Here is a 24,064-nt window from a genome sequence, read left to right as displayed (position 1 = left end):
AACGGCCATGCGGCCTTTGACAAAAAATGAAAACCAGGAAAACTGTTAACGGGAAGGCAATCTGGGAATCCAACCATCCCGAAGAATAAACTGATTCCCAAAAATACAAACACCGAAATTGACCCATTACACAGTGGTTCAAAATAATGTCGCGAACTTAATTCTGTAGTGTCTAAGTGCTTCACTTTAGAACTAGGGGAGGAGTACCAGTTATGGCAATACTTAAAAAATGTACCAGTTATGGCATGAACCAGTTATGGCCTATGGAGTTTAAATGGTGTATTGCCATAACTGGTACCATTGCGCTTATGCGATATAACCATAACTGGTGCACTTGCCATAACTGGCTCACCTACCCTATACTGTCTTCGAAGCAATTGCTTGTATTGAAATTGCTCACATCATGGTGTTATGCAACAACAGCCATAGCCTACTATGGCAAAAATAAAATTTGTTACTTTTTTGTCTCTGCATGAAACTCTAAGTTGTCTTCAGCAAAGTTGTAGATAATTTCATTACAAACAACTTTGCTAACATTTTTCTTAATTTTTCTCTAGGTCTAGGCTTAATTTTTCTCTAGGTATTGCAGATTTTGAAAAAACTTATATTTCATATGACAATGTTCGTAAATTCAGTGTTTTGCTTCTTACTTTTTTGTTTGAGTTTTTGAAGTAGAATACTTCTCTCAGGAAGTTCGGCTTCATAGGGATGTGAAATGAAAATCTAAAACCAAAAGAAGTGAAGAATATGTCCAATTTCAAATGCTAATAAATCGGTTAGTATTCGATGGATTTCCTTCGTTCGTACAGCAAAAGATTGGAAAATCTTCTAAGATTCTTTCCAAAAGAAGATAATTGTAATTTTATTATTCACACTATTGTACTATTGAAAATAGTCAAGCCTTTTCAAAACGAAAACTTCGTCCTCTAATTGGTCGTTATATGATTGCTTCCCGAGCACGGTCGACAGAATCATATACCTTGCAATTTAAAACATGCTATCTGGCCTATATAAGAGCCTGTTTCAGCCGAAGCCGCTCATAATAGTTCTAGACAGCGACAACAGCAGTCGTCCTCCCTTAGCAGCAGCACTAACAGTGCAGTGGATACCAGCGATGGCGGAAAGCGGCCACAGCTGTGGCGTAGCAATCGATAGCGCACTAGTTGCAGCGGATTCCAACAACGATAGCAGCTGGGCCAGCTGATGCAGGGACAGTGGGTACCAATGGCAGCGTATAGCGGCCACAACTGTGGCATGGCTATGGATAGCGCACTAGTTGCAGCGGATCTCAGCATCGATAGCGGCTGATGCAGTGAGGCACTTTAGTGAAATGCAGTCTCTGTGCGATAGTGGGCACTAGTAAATGCATTCAATGAAAAGTTGACTCATTTTGACAACACGTGAGCCGTCTAGTTTTGAGTGTTGAATCAGCTTTTAATTGTTTATTTTATCACAAGGAATACTTTATTCGCACTGTCAGTGATAACGCAAAGATGTGATCGGCATCTTATCCAATACTGAAATGAACAACAAATTGTCCTTTTCAGGATGAAATAAAAACTTGATTGAAGAGGTAATATTTTCTGATGAGGTAATTCACATTTTTAGATTTGTAAAAGTTATAAATTTTACTTTATCTCCGTGTCTCAGAACGTACTGAATTATCTTTTCGTTCAGTCATGAACACGACAGCCGAAACTTTCATTATCTGCATAAAAATCAATTTTTCGCAAAATCAAAATTTAAAAACAAGCCCCAATCATGACAAGCAACTCACTATATTATTGAAAATAGTCAATCCTTGTTGAAGCGCAAAATTCGATTGATCCGATTGGTCGTTAACATGATTGCTTCCCAAGCACAGTCGACAGAAACATAGACCTTGCAATTTGAAATGTGCTCTTTGTCAGTATAAGAGTAAGGATGGGAAATATCGACCGATATGGCTATCGATGGATATCGATGATTTCTTGCTCCTATCGATAAGTTTTTCATCCCTATGTAAGAGCCTGTTTCAGTCGAAGCCGCTCATAATATTCTAGACAGCGACAAAAGCAGTCGTCCTCCCTTAGCAGCAGCACTAGCAGTGCAGTGGATACCAGCGATGGCGGAAAGCGGCGATTGATCTGATTAGTCAACGTTTATTTACTAGAAAAAAAGCCTGACACGCAAGCAGACGGGTTATCTTTCTTGTAAAAGTATTCTACTTCAACCTTGCGGTCGTGGCTTTGCACACAACCTTCCTGTTATTTTTTCTTAACACAATGTTCTAGAGACTTTTAGGCCTTATCATATATTGGGCCGTTGCCTGCCTCTGGCAGGAACCGTTGGACTTGTCTGTTAGTTGCCACAGATGTGTTCAGCAAATTCATATTAGTTCAGCCGTTCAGGGAAGCCAAAACTGGGCCTCTGACTGATTTTGTTGAAAACATGGTATTCAATCTGTTCGGTGTTCCCGAGACAACCAAGTACACCCCTTACTTTGTTGTATTCAGTAGGAACCAAATATCGGACGACAGTGAATATGCTCGAATTCGAGATAATTACACACCCGAAAAACAACAGTGAACGAGGTGAAGGGGAAAAGAGAAGAGCGGTATGAGGAGGTAAGGAAAAATTTAGCGGCAGCATACAAACGCCACGAGAAAACTTATAACCTGCGATCTAACATAAGTTATCCGCGATATCTTGCTGAAGAAACAGTCCTAAAAAAGACCTTTGACCTGTCACACAAGTTAGAGGGGTTTTGCAAAAAACTGGCCCCCAAATACGAACCTTGCGTAGTCAGGAACGTTCCTGGTTAACACACATACGAACTCGAAGACGAACAGGGGAAGAGAGTGGGAGTTTTCTTCGCCGACTAGCTGAAGAAAATGATTCCCGTTTCTTCTCATCTGAACATTTAAGTCAACTAACAGCTATGTACCTTTTTTGAGCGACCACCGATTAAGATGAGAAGAAACACCTGCGGGGAAAGGTTTGATTAAACTTTGGGCCCACTGTAACTCGCAGACGGGTTAGTCCGACGGTGAAGTAGAGACGCCCCTTTCGCAGCAATGAGAATTGAGGAGACAGAAGTTGTTCGAGATTCCAAAGAGAAGCGGTTCGGTCATAACCGAACTTCGGAGGTTGGAAATCAATACCTTGGGATACTTTAGGAGGGTGGCTCCCGTCACCAATGAGTTCGGGTATATATATATATATATATATATATATATATATATATATATATATATATATATATATATATATATATATATATATATATATATATATATATATATATATACATATATATATATAGCTCTTCTCTTTTCCCCTTCACCTCGTTCACTGTTGTTTTTCGGGTGTGTAATTATCTCGAATTCGAGCATATTCACTGCCGTCCGATATTTGGTTCCTACTGAATACTACAACGTAAGGGGTGTACTTTGTTGTTGTCTCGGGAACACCGAACAGATTGAATACCATGTTTTCAACAAAATCAGTCAGAGGCCCAGTTTTGGCTTCCCTGAACGGCTGAACTAATATGAATTTGCTGAACACATCTGTGGCAACTAACAGACAAGTCCAACGGTTCCTGCCAGAGGCAGGCAACGGCCCAATATAATCGAGTGTGACAAATTGCCACGGGTATTCTACGGGTTTTTGAGAGCCCATGGGTTGTGTGACGTTTATGTTTCCTGTCTTGCTTGTCTGGCACTGGAAACATTCTCTACAGTATTTTCGCACCTGTTCATTCAGTTTTGGCCAAATGTACCGCTCTTTTATCAAGGTAACGTTTTTCGGAATCCAAAGTGAGCCTTATCGTGCTCCCGCTTTATTATTTCCTCTCTCTTGCTAGGCTCAGGCAACTGTTTCCATGCAAACCGAGGGTCGCTCATTCGACCAGTGCCTTTCACACATTTCCATATCGTGCTGTCGACAACTCGGTAGTCGGAAAACTTAACAGGATCAGTGAGTATCTGAGCTGCTAGCTCATCGTACCTTGGGTCGGGTTGCGATACGCTAACCGTCTCAATCGATCTCGAAAGACAGTCTGCTGTGATATTGTTTATTTCCTTACGATATTCGAGCTCGATGTCGTAGGACTGAATTCGTAAGGCCCATCGAAGTAGCTTAGAGTTTTCTGATTCTGTCGATTGCCAAGAGGACACCCAGACATTCTTCTTCAACAGCTGAGTACCTTCTTTGGGTACAACTTAGTTTTTTGCTGAAATTGCCTACAACTCGATTCACTCCATGGTGTTCTTGGACCAGCGCTGCTCCAACTGCATGCTCTGACGCGTCCGATTCTATGGCGAACAGTTTCAGAAAGTCCGGGTTTGCCAACACTGGCGGAGACGTTAGAGCTGACTTAAGCTCGTTAAAGGCTTCTTTTGCCTCTTGTGTCCAGACTAATTTCTTTTTTGCCTTTTTCAATAAGTCGGTGATGGGGGCAGACATTGCGGATGGCGCATTCGTCAGCCCAAAGCGGCACACCTTGGATCGAAAAAGCCCTTTCGACGTACGAAAGGCGATGTAATTTCTACTTTCCTCTTACAGGGGAACTTGAAAGTATGCGTCTTTTAAATCAATTATCGAATAGAATTTTGCACGACCAAGCCGATGGAAGATGCAATGGATGTTTTGCATAGGATAAGCATCTTTCACCGTCAATTGTGATGATATCTCGTTATGCTTAAGGCAAAATGTTCAAAACAACACAAATGTTCAACGCTCGTCCTTAAATTGTTACGAGTCGGACAAGTAACTTTTCCACCATTTTATAGTACTAATCTGAAGCTTCAAAGTGACGGTGAGTGTAGGCTTTCGGGCGTCCCCCTTTTTCTCCAATCCGCAGGAGAAAATAGAGTAAATTATTGTTGAAATTGCTTATATCTTTCAAACCAAAAGGAATCTCAGCATAGCGCCTTCGTAAAAATTTTAGAACATGATAAGGCCTAAAAGTCTCTAGAACATTGTGTTAAGAAAAAATAACAGGAAGGTTGTGTGCAAAGCCACGACCGCAAGGTTGAAGTAGAATACTTTTACAAGAAAGATAACCCGTCTGCTTGCGTGTCAGGCTTTTTTTCTAGTAAATAAACGTTGACTAATCAGATCAATCGCCGCTTTCCGCCATCGCTGGTATCCACTGCACTGCTAGTGCTGCTGCTAAGGGAGGAAGACTGCTTTTGTCGCTGTCTAGAACTATTATGAGCGGCTTCGACTGAAACAGGCTCTTACATAGGGATGAAAAACTTATCGATAGTTATCGATAGGAGCAAGAAATCATCGATATCTATCGATAGCCATATCGGTCGATATTTCCCATCCTTACTCTTATACTGACAAAGAGCACATTTCAAATTGCAAGGTCTATGTTTCTGTCGACTGTGCTTGGGAAGCAATCATGTTAACGACCAATCGGATCAATCGAATTTTGCGCTTCAACAAGGATTGACTATTTTCAATAATATAGTGAGTTGCTTGTCATGATTGGGGCTTGTTTTTAAATTTTGATTTTGCGAAAAATTGATTTTTATGCAGATAATGAAAGTTTCGGCTGTCGTGTTCATGACTGAACGAAAAGATAATTCAGTACGTTCTGAGACACGGAGATAAAGTAAAATTTATAACTTTTACAAATTTAAAAATGTGAATTACCTCATCAGAAAATATTACCTCTTCAATCAAGTTTTTATTTCATCCTAAAAGGACAATTTGTTGTTCATTTCAGTATCGGATAAGATGCCGATCACATCTTTGCGTTATCACTGACAGTGCGAATAAAGTATTCCTTGTATTAAAATAAACAATTAAAAGCTGATTTAACACTCAAATAGTTTTGACGGCTCACGTGTTGTCAAAATGAGTCAACTTTTCATTGAATGCATTTACTAGTGCCCACTATCGCACAGAGACTGCATTTCACTAAAGTGCCTCACTGCATCAGCCGCTATCGATGCTGAGATCCGCTGCAACTAGTGCGCTATCCATAGCCATGCCACAGTTGTGGCCGCTATACGCTGCCATTGGTACCCACTGTCCCTGCATCAGCTGGCCCAGCTGCTATCGTTGTTGGAATCCGCTGCAACTAGTGCGCTATCGATTGCTACGCCACAGCTGTGGCCGCTTTCCGCCATCGCTGGTATCCACTGCACTGTTAGTGCTGCTGCTAAGGGAGGACGACTGCTGTTGTCGCTGTCTAGAACTATTATGAGCGGCTTCGGCTGAAACAGGCTCTTATATAGACCAGATAGCATGTTTTAAATTGCAAGGTATATGATTCTGTCGACCGTGCTTGGGAAGCAATCATATAACGACCAATTAGAGGACGAAGTTTTCGTTTTGAAAAGGCTTGACTATTTTCAATAGTACAATAGTGTGAATAATAAAATTACAATTATCTTCTTTTGGAAAGAATCTTAGAAGATTTTCCAATCTATTGCTGTACGAACGAAGGAAATCCATCGAATACTAACCGATTTATTAGCATTTGAAATTGGACATATTCTTCACTTCTTTTGGTTTTAGATTTTCATTTCACATCCCTATGTAGCCGAACTTCCTGAGAGAAGTATTCTACTTCAAAAACTCAAACAAAAAAGTAAGAAGCAAAACACTGAATTTACGAACATTGTCATATGATATATAAGTTTTTTCAAAATCTGCAATACCTAGAGAAAAACTCTTGTTAGCAAAGTTGTTTGTAATGAAATTATCTAGAACTTTGCTGAAGACAACTTGGAGTTTCATGCAGAAACAAAAAAGTAACAAATTTTTTTTTTGCCATAGTAGGCTATGGCTGTTGTTGCATAACACCATGATGTGAGCAATTTCAATACAAGCAATTGCTTCGAAGACAGTATAGGGTAGGTGAGCCAGTTATGGCAAGTGCACCAGTTATGGTTATATCGCATAAGCGCAATGGTACCAGTTATGGCAATACACCATTTAAACTCCATAGGCCATAACTGGTTCATGCCATAACTGGTACATTTTTTAAGTATTGCCATAACTGGTACTCCTCCCCTAGTTCCAAAGTGAAGCACTTAGACACTACAGAATTAAGTTCGCGACATTATTTTGAACCACTGTGTAATGGGTCAATTTCGGTGTTTGTATTTTTGGGAATCAGTTTATTCTTCGGGATGGTTGGATTCCCAGATTGCCTTCCCGTTAACAGTTTTCCTGGTTTTCATTTTGTGTCAAAGGCCGCATGGCCGTTGAGCACCGTTCGCAACAGCGAATCGTTCTGCCTAGGTTCCCGCACCCATAGCAGAAAATAATTTTCGGTTTGGTACATGTCGTCCAGCTATGTCCCTCTTGTTGGCAGTTCCAGCAAACCCCAGTTTTTCTCTGTCACCCTGCATCCCGCTTCTCAGGCTGTTCGCTCCTCTTCATGATTCCTTCTTATTGCTCTTGCTGATTCTGGTATCGCCCTGGTCTGTCTCTGGTGTCCCTAGGAGGCCGAAACCTTATTACGTTAATATCGACTGACTCATCTGATTCGTATTCACTTTTTTCTAGCTCAACATTATTTATTGCCCTTCTCGGTTGTGGTTCCCATGTATGTTGCAAAATTGAATCAGCCGCGTCAATGCGGTAATTAAGTTTCAAGAGCTGCTGTAAGTCCTTTACTTCCACGGTGGAGATTGCTGAACGGTAGTGTTGACGCAAGTTATCCCAAATAACTTCAAACTCCCTATTTCGAGACTGTGGTTTGGACAACATGCGGTTCAACTTCTCGATTTCGGTGACAAATGCAATGAATGACTCGCCGCGTTGTTGTTTTCGTTCCTGAATTTTCTGGCGTATTCCCTGATCTTGGTTGGGTTTACCAAATCGGTATTTAATCAGTCGCTCAAAATCCTTCCATGTTTCAAACTCATCTGCGAAGGTAAAAAACCAATCAGTTGCTGACCCTTCAAGTAGTAGGTGATATAATTGGCGCCGTTAAACATTAAATTGTATTTGTGCCGTGTCAAATAAATTATAGATGAAGAAAAAAAAAGTAGTTGGTGCACATCTCGCAACAGCTGCCTTTCTGAGATCCCCTCCCTTTGATCTATTTTTTTTAGCTTATAGAGGAAATTTTCAATACTCATCGATCTCTGATCCCCCGAAAACTTAAGTTTCAACTTTTCTACGCGGTACTGTTGGTCTCTGCCAGCTACGTGCTGGCGTCCGCGCCGGTCACCATGGCTCCTTCGGTGTCGTTCTCGTAAACGCTCGCTTGGTACAAAACTGGTTTCAGATGAAATGTCACTGCACGTTTCGTCGGAGTCGCTCTCGCTGACTGTACGCCTGATTTCGTTCGTTGCTCTTCGGTGGGTCCGGGTCCTTCTGCTATGTAAATTAGTTCGGGACGGACCCCCTTGCTTCTCCTCACATGAGGGTGAGTTTTCGTTCCGCACATTCCCCCTGTGCAACTGGCTTTGATGATGTCTGCCACCATTCGAGCCTGCTTCACTCACCATCAGCATTATGTTTGACAACATATGCTCCATTTGGTTTACTTTCGACTCGATGTCTGTCGACCTGTTTGCCGTTTGAGGGGTGTTTGTCTGTGGTCCTGTTTGCTTCGGGATAGCACCCATGTTTTGCTGTGTCTTCGAATCACTGCCAGGATTATCGTCCTGCACCATTGATGGATGCAGATTTCCACCTGCGGCTACCTCTGTATTATTTAGCATTTCGTTAATGCGATCTTTGAACATTGAAGTTGGCAATGCAATTTTATTATCTCTCATACAATCTTCTATACGACGAATTAATTCCCTTCTAATTTTTTCTGGTCTTCGCTTACTGCATTGCAACGTTTAGCACGATACCAATAGTGTGAAAGTCGTGACTCAAATCTTGGTTCATCATTCTGTGCCGAACACGCATAAGTATCGGACGTGTTTGGTGATCGCTCCGATAGAATATAAAACAAAAGACGAGTGAGCAAGTGTTGGCATCGTTTGCCTGGTCGAGTGAAGGTTCAAGGCCGCCCGCCTTTGTGCAACTGTTTTGCATCGTGGCTGTTTGCTGGTGCGTAAGCCGATTTGGCTGCTAAGTGATTTGTGCTATAGCAGTGGACGAGAATCTCAACACAAAAGAGGAAAAAGAAGAAGCCAACAGTTGACAGTGAGTTGTGTCGCTGTGGTGAGTGATCTCACACCCGGCTCTCTGCTGGTGGCTGTTTGGAGCTGCTGTATTGGTGCTGCTGGCTGTCACGGCTGCAGCTTCGACCGAACCGGACAACCAACTCTGCTGAAAGGAAGAAGTAAAGAGGTACGTGTACTGTCGGCGCTAATGCGCTAGATTTAGTGCGAAGGATGTAGATCCCTCGCCTCCCGCGCCACCATCCCCGAACTCCTCCGACCCTGTCCCTCCTGCCAACCCTTCCTCTGTTAATTCTCCAGTCCCCCCTCGCCCCAGGCTTTACCCGGACGGATCACAGGGCAGCTTTACTGTTTTCTATCGGCCTAAAGCAGGACCGAAATCGAAACCGTTAAACATCCTGCAGATTTCGAAAGACCTGACGAAGGGGTACAAGGCCGTGACCGAAATATCCAAGGTCAGACCCAACAAGCTCCGTGTCGTGGTCAGCGACCTGGAACAAGCCAACGCTATTGCTCGCTCCGAGCTTTTCATACGCAAGTATCGCGTTTATATACCCGCACGAGACGTGGAGATCGACGGTGTCATAACCGATTCGAGTCTGTCGGTTGAGTGTATTTTGGCAAGCGGTTTTGGCTGCTTCAAAAATGCTTTGTGTCACGACGTAAAAGTAAAGATCATAGATTGCAAGCAATTGCGGTCTGTGTCTCTTGTCAACGGCACAAAAGTGTACACTCCGTCAGACTCGTTCCGTGTTACGTTTGCCGGATCTGCTCTCCCTAGCCACGTCTCGATCGATCGGGTTCGTCTGCCTGTGCGATTATATGTACCCCGTGTCATGAATTGCACCAATTGTAAGCAGCTAGGCCACACAGCCGCCTACTGCTGCAATAAGGCACGATGTAGCAAGTGTGGAGAAACTCATGCGGACGATTCTTGCAGTGTAAATGCTGAAAAATCTATTCACTGCGGGGAAAATCAGCATGAGCTCTCCACATGCCCGGTGAACATGCAGCGCAGAGATAAAATCAAGCGGTCACTTAAGGAGCGTTCAAAGCGATCTTACGCTGAGATGCTGAAGAAGACCGTGACCACTTCTACCATAACATCGAACCCCTCTGATCTGTTGTCCTCTGATGAAACCGATTCTGACGATTCACCAGCGGGAACAACTTATGCCAATCCTGGGGCATCTAGAAAGAGGAAAAATATTTCCTCTCCTAAACTTCCCCGAAAAGGTCCTAAGATTTCCCAAAGTGAAATGAAAGTTACAAACAAACCAAACAGTGCTGCGGAAAAACCGAAGCAAACTCCTCCTGGGCTTGCGAATTTAAAGTCCCAGAAGGAGTTCCCAGCACTGCCAGGAACATCTAAAACCCCAGTTGTTCCTTTTGCACTCCCAGTTGATGAAACAAACTCTGGATTAGTGAAATTTTCTGACATTGTGCACTGGATTTTTGAAACTTTCAATGTACCCGATCCAATTAAAATTTTTCTTGAAGCATTCCTCCGACAAGTAGATCATTTTTGAAGCAGTTGACTGCCCAACGGCCCCTGCTTGCAGCGATTGTATCCTTCGATGCCTAATTCATCGGCGTATACGAAGGATTCTATCTCTGTCTTACAGTGGAATTGTAGGAGTATTTTACCAAAAATGGATTCATTTAAAGTTTTAATAAATAGAAACAAATGCGATGCATTTTCCCTTTGTGAAACTTGGCTTACTTTAAATATTGATCTCAACTTCCATGATTTTAATTTTATTCGCCTTGATCGAGACACCCCATATGGAGGAGTACTTTTAGGGATTAAAATGTGCTATTCTTTCTATCGTATTAACCTCCCCTCGATTCCAGGCATCGAAGTTGTCGCATGTCAAATGACAATACAAGGTAAAGAGCTTTGTATTGCCTCAATATATATTCCTCTTCCCTCGCCACGTTTGATTTTGGGAGACTTCAACTCTCATGGTGTGGCTTGGGGTTTCCCCTACAATGATAACCGCTCCTCTTTAATCTATAACCTTTGCGATGACTTCGACATGACTATTTTGAACAACGGTGAAATGACACGTATCCCGAAACCTCCAGCGCGCCCAAGCGCTTTGGATCTATCCTTATGTTCGACGTCGCTACGGTTGGATTGCACATGGAAGGTTATCCTCGATCCTCACGGTAGCGACTATCTGCCTATTCTTATTTCAATTACTAACGGTTCAACTCGCATGCGACCAATTGACATTCCGTATGGCCTCACACGGAATGTCGATTGGAAGTTATACGAGGAAATGATTTCAAAAGCGGTCGAGTCGATTCAACATCACCCACCACTTGAAGAATACAACCTCCTCGCGGGCTTAATCCTCGACGCCGCGTTGCAAGCCCAAACGAAGAAATATCCCGGCGTAACGATCAAAGAGCGGCCTCCAACTCCGTGGTGGAACAAAGAGTGCTTCGATGTCCACACGCAAAGATCCGACGCGTTTTTGGCCTTCCAGAAGGGAGGTATACCCGACGACTATATACGGTATTCGGGGCTTAATACCAAGCTTAAAAGCCTGGCTAAAGCAAAGAAACGCGGATATTGGCGTCGGTTCGTAAACGAGACGTCGAGGGAGACATCGATGAGCACTCTTTGGAACACAGCCCGAAGAATGCGGAATCGCGTAACGGTCAACGAAAGCGAGGAGTCTTCAAGTCGGTGGATATTTGATTTTGCCAGGAAAGTATGTCCGGACTCTGTTCCTGAGTAAAACATTGTTCGCGATGCGTCTCCGGGCCACGACGCGATAGAATCACCTTTTACGATGGCAGAATTTTCAGTTGCCCTCCTGTCCTGTAACAATAACGCGCCTGGGTTAGATAGAATCAAATTCAACTTGTTGAAGAATCTACCCGGCAGTGCCAAGAGGCGCTTGTTGAACTTTTTCAATAAGTTCCTGGAGCAAAACATTGTACCGCAGGATTGGAGGCAAGTGAAGGTGATCGCCATCCAAAAACCAGGGAAACCAGCATCTGATCACAACTCTTATAGGCCGATTGCAATGCTATCCTGTATCCGGAAATTGATGGAAAAAAGGATACTCCGTCGTTTAGACCATTGGGTCGAATCAAATGGTCTTCTATCAGATACTCAATTTGGCTTCCGCCGTGCCAAAGGGACGAATGATTGTCTTGCGTTGCTTTCAACAGATATTCAGCTGGCATATGCTCGCAAAGAACAAATGGCGTCTGCGTTCTTGGACATTAAGGGGGCTTTCGATTCCGTTTCTATTGACATTCTTTCGGGTAAACTTCACCGACAAGGATTTTCTCCAATTTTGAACAATTTTTTGCACAATTTGCTGTCCGAAAAGCACATGCATTTTACGCACGGCGATTTGGCAACTTTTCGCATTAGCTACATGGGTCTTCCCCAGGGCTCATGTTTAAGCCCCCTTCTTTACAACTTTTATGTAAATGACATCGACGAATGTCTGGCAAATTCATGCACGATAAGACAACTTGCAGACGACAGTGTAATCTCTGTTACAGGAGCCAAAGCTGCCGATTTGCAAGGACCATTGCAAGATACCTTGGACAATTTGTCTGCTTGGGCTTTACAGCTAGGTATCGAATTCTCTCCGGAGAAGACTGAGATAGTAGTTTTTTCTAGGAAGCATGAACCTGCTCAGCTTCAAACACAATTAATGGGTAAAACGATTTCTCAGGTTTTGGTACACAAATATCTTGGTGTCTGGTTCGACTCTAAAGGCAACTGGGGTTGTCACGTTAGGTATTTGATGAAAAAATGTCAACAAAGAGTGAACTTTCTTCGTACAATAACCGGACAATGGTGGGGAGCCCACCCAGGAGACCTTATAAGGCTTTACCAAACAACGATATTGTCTGTTATTGAGTACGGGTGTTTCTGCTTCCGCTCCGTAGCAAACACACATTTGATCAAACTGGAGCGAATACAATATCGTTGTTTGCGTATCGTCTTGGGTTGCATGCAATCGACCCATACGATGAGTTTGGAGGTCTTAGCTGGAGTTCTGCCTTTGAAAACCCGCTTTTGGAGCCTTTCTTCTCGCATTCTTATCAAATGTGAGGTCTTGAACCGTCCTGTGATTGAAAATTTTGAAAGGTTAATCGAACTTAATTCTCAAACCCGTTTTATGACATTGTATTTCAATCACATGTCCCAAAATATTAACCCTTCTTCGAATATTCCAAATCGTGTCGACTTATCAAATACTTCTGATTCTACTGTGTTTTTCGATACATCCATGATAGAAGAAACTCGTGGAATCCCGGATCATTTACGCGTGCAGCAGATCCCCAAATTTTTTTCCAATAAATATCGAAACATCAACTGCGACTATATGTTCTACACTGACGGATCACTTCTTGATGGGTCCACTGGCTTCGGTATTTTCAATAACAATTTAACCGTCTCCCATAAGCTTGATAATCCTGCTTCTGTTTACGTCGCAGAATTGGCTGCAAATCAGTACACCCTAGGGATTATCGAAAAAATGCCCACGGACCATTATTTCATCTTTACGGACAGTCTCAGTTCCATTGAGGCTCTCCGATCGATGAAAGATGTTAAGCACTCTCCGTATTTCCTGGGGAAAATACGGGAACATCTGAGTGCTTTATCCGAAAAATCTACTCAGATTACCTTAGCGTGGGTCCCTTCTCACTGCTCGATACCGGGTAATGAGAAAGCGGACTCTTTGGCTAAGGTGGGCGCAACAAACGGTGATATTTATGAAAGACCAATTGCCTTTAATGAATTTTTCGCATTTGTACGTCAGAATACGATCATCAGTTGGCAAAATGCTTGGACCAGAGGGGAACTGGGAAGGTGGTTACATTCCATAATCCCCAAGGTGTCGACGAACCCGTGGTTCAAGGGGTTGGATGTAGGTCGGGATTTCATTTGCGTGATGTCCCGGCTTATGTCCAATCACTATAGATTTGACGCGCATCTCCGTCGTGTTGGGCTCGGGGAAAGTGGTATCTGTGCCTGTGGTGAAGGTTATCACGACATAGAGCACGTTGTTCGGTCATGCCCTGTACACCGTGACGCCAGGTCTAAATTAATAGCTTACCTGCAGGCCGAAAGTAGGCAGCTGGCTGTTCCTGTTCGTGATGTCTTGGCGAGCCGTGACCTATCCTACATGTCCCTTATATACGTTTTCCTGAAGTCCATCCACGCCCCAGTTTAATCCTATTCCCTTCCGCCTACATCCAACCAAACGACAAGAACACGTTAAGACCCCGGATCCGGAAACAGCAACTAGACCCGCACGATAATCTCAGGTTCCGAGGGAGACAACCCAATATGCCAGTCCGTAATATCTTGGCCCAGCAGCGGAACATGTGCTTACCTATGGCAACGAAAACCATCATACAGTAAACCAGTGCTTTTAATGCAAAATATTATAGCTTTAAGTTACATTTAGTTTCAGCTCGTAGTCGGCAGCGAGGATAAAAATTTGCTTTTAGTTATTAAGATACTTTAGAAAGTAAGCTACCAGATATAATTGGCGCCGTTAAACATTAAATTGTATTTGTGCCGTGTCAAATAAATTATAGATGAACAAAAAAAAATAAATAAAAAAAAAATAATGATGGGATCTATACTTCAAAGAATTATTGAAAACGAGGAGTTTGTTTCGAATTAGTGATTTGAAATTACTCTCGTATGCAAAAATGCTCGATATGTATTAAATAGGTTTATGTAGATCTACGTCAACCTTACGGTAGAGGTTTTGCACAAAACCCATTGTGATCAATAAATTTATACACTTATGAACAAAAAAATCGAAAAAAGAAGTTGTTTTTTTTTTATATAGAAAACCAACCGGGAAAATCTCTTTTAGGTAATCTTCAAAACTTTCATTCCCTCTTTGAATAAATAATTTCAATAGTCAGGGATATATTCAAATTCATCAAATTCACTATTTCTATTTACAGATCATTATGTGTTATTCCACACCGAAAATTTCAACAACATTCGAAGAAATTTAGAAACATTAACAGACATTGAGCAACATGGCTAGTGCTTCGGCTCCCTTCATCGCATCCCAATTCTCTCTGAATACCACTCGTGATCTATGTTCACTCAAATACGAAAAATTTGTCAAACCAAACACAGGTGAGAATTATTATTTAAACCGTGACTTGATTTTTCACAAACACTTTTACTACACAAACTTCTATTACATTATTTTTCTTGTATAATACCGGTTGGTGAATTTTGTAAAAACAGAAAATTGTGGTTTGCAAATGTTAGGTGATTTCCATAATTCTCCCAGTAGGATTCGAGGTACAACGTTTTTAGAACAAGATAGTTAGTTGGTTTATTCGTATTGGGCCCAGAGATACTCCTGTTAGTTGAGCTATTTCGCATTCTGACGGTAAATGTATAAAATTTCTAATTGGAGACAATTTATTCACATATGATATTTGTAAAGATATAAGAATGAAGAAATAGTTTGATTTTTTAATCATATCTATCATTCGTTGCTCGTCCAAAACAATTTTTGCCCAGAATTTTCTAGATTGGATACAGAGTATAACGAAACGTAATAAGAGGCATTTTGCTGAAGCCGCAAAAGTTTACTCCCAGAAAAGTAAAATTACATGAGATTTTTTTTATATTCAAGTTAGATTCGAAGCCCACAAAATAAATAACTTTAGAATCGGGCCAGATGGCTCAATTAGTGTTGAGTGTGCTACAATTGATAACGTTGAAATTGTAAAAAGTGGTATTGGAAAACATACGTTATATTGTTTGTTAGATAAAGACTGTTGATGGTACGAGCATCTTACCACAAGCCGTGTCGAGCAGACATATCGGTCTATATGCCGACGGGTCACCAGGCGGTTTCCCTGCTTTCGGTAAAAGGACCAGACCTTTTTCATTTCTATCTCTCTGGTAATGTACAGTTATCCAGACACTTCCACATAACTGCCCGAAATAGTCTGGGAGCCTATTTGAGAGCCATTTCGCAAGAGGCACAATCGCATGTTATTTTGATGTTCTCTGATTTAGCTAAAATTTTCAGCGTTTGTTCATCTATTCAAGGTAGGAAGTTCTACAAAATTTGAAATTTTTTCATTAAGCAGAGGTGGGATGGCTTTCTCGGTCTTGAAGAATCAAAACGACTAAATTTTGTTCAACCTGACGTTTCGACCTTTGGTTTAGGCCTTTATCAAAGGATACTACGGATTAAAATAACATAGTTACATGTAGGTACTAACTAACAACACAAAGCTTTAAACTTACACACTAGTCTGCCGTTTTTCGTTTCTATAACATTAAACATCGATTCTTGAAGGGTTCGCGTTAATTATTCGTCAATCCATTATTTATCTTAACTTGTCTAATCAGTTGGTTTAATAAGTATTTAAATATCGGGAAAAAAAAAAGTTTGACTTGGCGGAAAACTAAAACTGTATCGGGTTTTTTCAAAATGAGGAGTGAGATGCTTTATGGTTATTGTGATTGAGTATCTGTGGTGCTATAATCTGGGCTATTTGTTGGTCTATTATTATTGAGAGTGATCTGTGATCTGCGAGAGGTGGTGATTTGGTATGTGTGAAGAATGCCTGCGTAAGTGGTGTTGAGGTTTTCAACATCTGTTCTGAAGTTAACTGTGTGTGGTGTGTTCTGGATATGACACATTTCTAGTATTGGTAGATCAGAAGCTTTGTAACTGCGGTCTATCATTTTGGTTTTGCTGAGGTTTAATGAGTGTTCATGATCGATCATGTGTTGTGTGAGAGCTGTTCGTTGTTCGCTGGGCTGGTATGGGGATGCAAGCAATTTGTTGATATTGGATTTGTGTCCACTGATTCTTGTCTTCAATTGATTTTTTGTCATCCCTATGTATGATTTGGCACAATCGTTGCAGGGAATCGAATAGATAACATTGCTGTGTTGTAGTGGTTCTATTGGATCTGTCACTGGTCCTAACAGATTTCTCGTTGTTTTGATGGTTATTAATGCTATCTTAACTAGGAGATAGTCTTATTTCAGGATGCTAATTAGAATGGAGCTGAGTGTCGGAATGTTGACCATGGCGCGGTAGGTAATTTCAGGAACGACGTTGTCTCCCGGTGTGCTGTTGGTGGTTGGTGTTGCAGGTGCAGTTATCGGTTGTGTGATTCTATTAGTGAGGCGGTTTATCAGATCCTTTGATAAAGGTCTAAACCAAAGGTCGAAACGTCAGGTTGAACAAAATTTAGTCGTTTTGATTCTTTAAGACCGAGAAAGCCATCCCACCTCTGTAACGATTATTCCGGTCGATCTCCGCTACTATTTTTCATTAAGGTTATGTGGGGTAAAACGGCTTTCAAAGATGATGTGTCCAAAAACGACCAAATTACAAAAATATTTATTAGTCCTTCTAAACATACTGGATTATTTTCAAAACTTGTGATATGATTCTACACTAATAGTACTTTCCAACTCATGGTCATATTATATGTCAAAGAAGCAACATGACGAAAAAATGCATTTTTCGGTGAAAAATTGTCAATTTTCAGGGTCTCAACATCGCTACAATAATTATCTGAATCTAGCGTTTTGTAGAGCAGCTCAAGAGCTTTGATTTCATGTCCAAGTCAAGTGTGCCAAAAGGGATGAAACGGCCCTTGAAGGTTTTTTTATTTTCCAAAAACCATGTGACCATGCGTTTGCAGTACTATTAGTGTAGAATGATATCACAAATTTTTAAATTTATTTATTATTATTTATTTATTATTTATTTGTAAAATCATCTGACACATGTATGGTCTTAATGATAAAATAAATCTAAGTTACAAACATAATTACACTAAACATCTTAAAATAGTTGTCGTCTACAAGAGAGTCGTCGTTTAAAGGCATCAATCGAAATCCCAAAGTCGAAAAGTTCGTAGACAGCATTGAATTGTGCGGCCATAAATCGAATTGGATTAAACAGCCCATAGTTCACTCTGCTTGGCTCGAGGTACAGGAAGTCTCTTGTGCGTAAAGGTTCATCTGTTGTAGTATTGCAGGGCAGTCAATTTGTCCGGAAAGGATTTTAGCAACAAAAACAGCTTGAGCAGTAGTTCGTCGCTGCTCGAGTGTTTCAAGTCCTAGTAGCTTACATCGAGCTTCATACGAGGGTAAGTCTAACGGGTTGTTCCAGGGTAGCATGCGAAGTGCGTATCGAAGAAATTTCTTCTGGACAGACTCGATTCTAGCGATCCAGTTTGCTTGTGATGGGCACCAGACTACCGAGCAAGACTCGAGGATAGAGCGCACTAGCGAACAGTAGAGCGATCGAAGGCAGTAAGGATCCAGAAACTCATTAGCTATCTTGAAAATAAATCCCAGCTGACGATTAGCCTTTGAGATCATTTCATCAAAGTGTGGACGAAATCTTAGCGCACAATCAAGTTTTACACCTAGATCACGAATGTGAGCTACCCGTTGCAATGTATGATTAAGTATGGTGTAATCGAATAAGACTGGATTCAGCTTGCGGTGAAATGTTATTACGTTGCACTTCTGAACACTTAGTGTCAACAGATTCTTCGTGCACCATGCCTCAAATTCGTTGATCAAACGTTGTAGTTCCAGACAGTCGGATAAGGCTTTGATTACCGCGAATATTTTTACATCATCTGCGTAAAATAGGCGACACCCAGGTGGCAGTAAAGAGGAAACTTCGTTAATGAACAGAGTGAAAAGCAGGGGACCTAAATTGCTTCCTTGTGGGACGCCAGAAAGATTCGTGAAATATTCTGACTCTTCCGAGCCAATTTTCACGCAGAGATCTCGGTCCGTCAGGTATGATTTAATCCATTTTACGAGATCACCTGAAACCCCAAGTTTCTCTATCCTACTCAGTAGAATTCCGTAGTCGACTCGATCGAAAGCAGCTTTCAGGTCTGTGTAAACAGCGTCTACTTGTTCCCCGTCACCCAGACGGCTCAAACAAAAAGAGACAAATTGAGTCAAATTCGTTGCTACAGATCTTTTGGGAAAGAAGCCGTGCTGATCCACGGAAATGTATTGAGAGCTACAAACAAACAACGTTTCATGGACGATGATTTCAAACACCTTCGAACAAGCACAAAGTGACGTGATTCCGCGATAGTTTTCTATATTTCGTTTGTCTCCTTTTTTGTGTACTGGAAACATTATCGATTTTTTCTACATCGTTGGAAATGTTTTCTGCTGAAGGGAAAGATTCAGTGTAATAACTAGAGGTCGAATAAGCGCTGCCATGCATTTTTTGAGAACGCAAGAGGGAATCCCGTCAGGTCCAGCAGAACACGAATATTTCAGTTTTTTTATAGCTTTTTCAACTAGATGATCGGTCACGTGGAAGATATTCAACTGAAGGAGATCACGTGGAGTGTTTTCGATAGCAGCGTTTATCTGTGCGTCTGAAGCAATGACCGAATTAAACGTATCCTTGAAATGCGCAGCAAAAAGTTCGCATTTTTCGCGCGATGTGCTGGCCTCTTCGTCTTTTAAGAACATGCATACTGGTAAACCTTCCTCTTTTTTCTTAGAAGTCACAAATGACCAGAACAGTTTCGGGTTTTTACGAAGGCTTGCTTGCTTGTGCAAGGTATATCGTCGGTACAAGAAACGATTGTAGGAGCGGTAATTATTACTAGCCAAGCTGAACTGCTGTTTAGAGAGTGGGCAGCGTAGTCTACTGTAAGCACGTAAAGCAGAAGATCTCAGACGTTTCAAACGTCGCAAATGTGCATTGCCCTAAGGTGGCTTTCGAGGAGGTTGGCGGACAGGAACCGAGTCTGATATCAGTTGTTTCAAAATATGTGTGAAGTGATTGACCGCATCGTCAACATTTTCGAACAACTCTAAGCGACGCCAATCGACACGCATAAGTGCCGCACTGAGGAACGCGAAATCAGCTCTACCAAAATCCAGGTTATTTTCGTCCAGAGTTTCAACGAATTCAATGGGTGCGGAGGGCTGAACAGTAATTTCGATTGCGGGGTGGTCAGCGTCAAGTGAAGTCAATGGCTCAGCAGCTTCCCGAACGCAGCAAACAGGGAACGTACATTCATTGACCAAAACTAAGTCAAGTAGGCGAGAATTTCTGTTTGTAACATGATTGATCTGCACGAAGCCCTGCTCACTAAAACCATCCAGGAGAGATGCACAAGCAACAGATATACGAGACTTCAAGCTGTCAACTGTTGGTGGCGCATTCATCGGGAAGCTCCAAACTAAACCTGATTGATTATAATCACCAAATAACAATACCAGATCACATAGACTAAGGTTGGAGGTAATTGCTTCTACTGAACGTATGTGGTCCCTGATGCAAATTTGGTCACCTCTGCGGTTGGGAGGCAGATAAATGACGCCAACACTCAGTGATTGATGCGGTAGCTTCACTCTGATCCAAATCTGCTCGAGCGTGTTACAGATAGGAATAGGGTCGATATATGCACTCAATCTTGCTGACACAGAAATAAGTACGCCGCCGCCACGTGATTTGTTGCTGTTTTGTGAACTCTGGTCACAACGAAATACTGAAAAATTCCCGCCAAACAATTGCGCTGAGTAGATTTTCTTATCTAGCCATGTTTCAGTCAGTACGATGATGTCGAATTCGGTTTCAGCCACACCGATGAACACTTCGTCGATTTTAGTGCGTAATCCACGAACGTTTTGGTAATAAATCGATATACCATCCTTCATCGGACCACGTGCAGATGGCGCAGATGGTGGAAGAGTAACGCAATTGCCGGAGCTGGCATTCTGGAAGATCCCACCACTTATTCCGACCGCAGGATCGGGACGGCTATGTTGATCGCTGGCTGCAAGAAGCTCGACTGGGTCGGACGAATGGGGGACTTCCGTAAAGCTTTGCACATTGCGTCCCGATGTTGTAGGTGACATCACGTTAAAGGTGGTAGTAAGATCGCTGCTGACTCGTTCATGGTTGCTAAAATTCATCATCAAATCAGGAAACGAAATCTGTTCACACGAATTACAATACTTGCCTGGTGAGGCGGGTCGGAAAACCCCGTTCCCCCAACCGATAACAGGACCGAGACGACTAAGATGAGGGCTGGCTGCGATAGACGCGACTGCATCGGGGGGGTAAGGGGCTTCCTTAAGGCTCAAAACATTGCGTCTCGGTGGCGGTCGGGCGTGGATTATGTCCTCACAGGGAGCTGTTGACGCGGTGTGCCATGTTCCGAATCCGAACGATTGCGAAATTTTATTGAACCGTAGTCTTCAGATTCACGAAACAATAATCCTTCTGGCCATGTTGACGATTCAAGTGCTTTCGATTTTACTGCGGGATCGATACCAATTTTGAAGGAGACAAAATTCATAGTACTTGTGTCCATTCCCCTGGGGACCAGCTTAACAACTGTAGGTTCGGTTGTGATTTCCAGATTGGCCTTAACCATAGATGTAACAGCATCGACAGAGACATCCGGGCGAATTCGAGATAGGTACAGCCAAAATTTTTGCTTCTCATCAGCGTAACTACTAGTAGGGACAGACATGATGCTCTCCCCTAAAGGTTTAGATCCTACCTGAGAGTCACTGACGGCCCGGGCTGATCCATCAAGTCCGCACAGACGCTTATTTGCTCGGCGTATCCCTGGCAAAGGCCAGTTTGGTGTTAATGCGGTTGTTGTTTTGGGGGCAAGCTGTTTAATTTCTTGTCGCAGTTCATCTATTGCGCTTGTAAGCGACGAGAGCGGTGAAGTTTCATCGGCTCGAAATCATGCGAAAGTGTGAATTTTCAAAGAGATCTGCGCATTCATCACACATCCAATACAGATTTTTCTTGTTTGATGCAAAATAATTCGACAGAACACGAGAGACACCTGAGCACGAATTGTTCATATGAAACATTGCTCCACAATATCCACGGCAGGTGACAAAGTCGATGCCATTAATTGCATCATTGCATTTTTTACATATTTTTGCCATGACTAGCGGGGATCAGGTCGCCTTCAAGCAGGCAGAACGAACAAAAACGGATGATGCTAAGCTGCTACTCTAGCCAAACAATAGCAATGCCAGCAAGAAGCACTATTCACTGGAGATCGAAAATCCTAAAATCTCGCACTATGACACTGTACTTCACTCTACTGACGATCACAGGTTGATCAATTAAACGCACGAAAGTTCAAATTAATATTTCAGCAAATTAGAACGGTAAAAATACTTAATCGAAAATGAGCAATAAAATCACGTAAACACAACGATGCGTAAACACAACGAGCAGTATGGCGTAAAGGTATGGCAAATAGTTGCTCGGCGATCGGATGACACATTCTGCTCACCGCACGCTTCTGTTTGGCTGCCTCGACAAATACCTCTGCAAGAAAATACGACATTCTCCACCCGCGTGAGGTTGTGGTGTTAATCTTACCAGCTGCAAGTGTTCTGATCTTCAATATAAGAGACATCCAGATAATCGATATGTGTTTGCCCGTCGTCTACCCTCCAGTTCGTGAACAGCAGTGGACTACGGAACGTCACATCTTTTTTTTATGATGGGGGGATTTGTTAGTAGCTTAAGTATTTATGATAAATATTAGTAAGTAATGAGTATGTGTGTCCAATCACAAATGGTGACTTCTCAACACTGTTAAAAATTTGTAATATTAATTGTTAGGATTCGTTTGCTTTCGCAATTAGGACTTATTGTTCGCAGGGATTTAAACCTTCTTGTCAGAAAGGGGGAAGTAAACTTATAACTAACTCAATTGCTAACTTATTGGCTATAAAGAGAGCTTATCGTAGCAATGGAAGATTGCAACAATTTTGTCGAAAATTTTTATTTGGCATAGCTTCTAATGGTTCAAAACCAGTAAGTCCATGTAATTCGAGTGTACCAAACCAAGGAAGACGCTTCAAAATCATTTACAGAATTTTATTCTGAATTCTTTGGAGCGTTTTCTTCCTTGTTGAACAGCAACTTGACCAGATCGGTACAGCATAAAGCATTGCTGGTCTAAAAATTTGTTTGTAAATCAAAAGTTTGTTCTTTAAACAAAGTTTAGAATTCCTGTTAATGAGAGGATATAAACATCTCGTATATTTGATGCACTTGGCTTGTATACTTTCAATGTGCTCTTTGAAAATAAGTTTTTTATCGTAAATTAGTCCCAAGTACTTAACCTTGTCAGACCAACTTAAAATAACCCCATTCATCTCGACAACGTGATTATTGTTTTTTATGAGGAAAGAAGCCCTAGTCTTATGGGGAAAAATTATCATTTGAGGTTTAGAAGCATTGGGAGAGATTTTCCACTTTTGCAAGTAAGAAGAGAAAATATCTAAACTTTTCTGCAATCGACTGCATATGACACGAAGACTTTATCCTTTCACGGAAATGCTTGTGTCATCGCAGAACAATGACTTTGTGCATCCTGGAGGCAAATCAGGAAGATCTGAAGTGAATATGTTGTACAGGACTGGACCCAAGACTGAACCTTGAGGCACACCTGCTCTGACAGGAAATCTATCAGATTTTGAATTCTGATAATCAACCTGCAGAGTTCGATCAGTAAGATAATTTTTCAAAATTTTGATTGGGAAAATTGGGAAATTAAAAGTTTGCAATTTCGCAATCAAACCTTTATGCCAAACACTGTCGAATGCTTTTTCTATGTCTAAAAGAGCAGCTCCAGTGGAATAACCATCAGATTTGTTTGCTCGTACCATATTAGTAACTCTGAGCAATTGATGAGTAGTGGAATGCCCATGGCGAAATCCAAACTGTTCATTTGCAAAAATTAAATTTTTATTGATGTGTTACATCATTCTGTTAAGAATAATTCTCTCAAACCGTTTACTTATTGAAGAAAGCAAACTGATTGGTCGACAACTTAATACTTCAGCTGGATTCTTATCCGGTTTTAAAATTGGAGTAATTTTTCCATTTTTCCATAATTTAGGAAAATATGCAATTTTGAAGCAGCAATTG

At 41.7% G+C, this 24,064-nt stretch overlaps 1 long non-coding RNA gene across 1 annotated transcript in view; it reads left to right on the top strand.

Annotated features, from left to right (window-relative positions):
- The window catches only part of LOC129728017 (uncharacterized), an 84,184-nt gene that overhangs the window by 31,922 nt on the left and 28,198 nt on the right, over nt 1-24,064 (top strand). Inside the window, exon 2 of the long non-coding RNA XR_008728612.1 lies at nt 15,060-15,240. This is a non-coding gene — a long non-coding RNA (uncharacterized LOC129728017). The remainder of the gene's footprint in view (nt 1-15,059; nt 15,241-24,064) is intronic.

The sequence above is a fragment of the Wyeomyia smithii genome, chromosome 3, assembly GCF_029784165.1.
Source record: "Wyeomyia smithii strain HCP4-BCI-WySm-NY-G18 chromosome 3, ASM2978416v1, whole genome shotgun sequence".
NCBI classification, from domain to species: Eukaryota; Metazoa; Arthropoda; class Insecta; order Diptera; family Culicidae; genus Wyeomyia; species Wyeomyia smithii.
The sequence above is the reverse complement of the archived record's forward strand: the minus strand, read 5'-3'. Positions and strand labels throughout refer to the sequence as shown.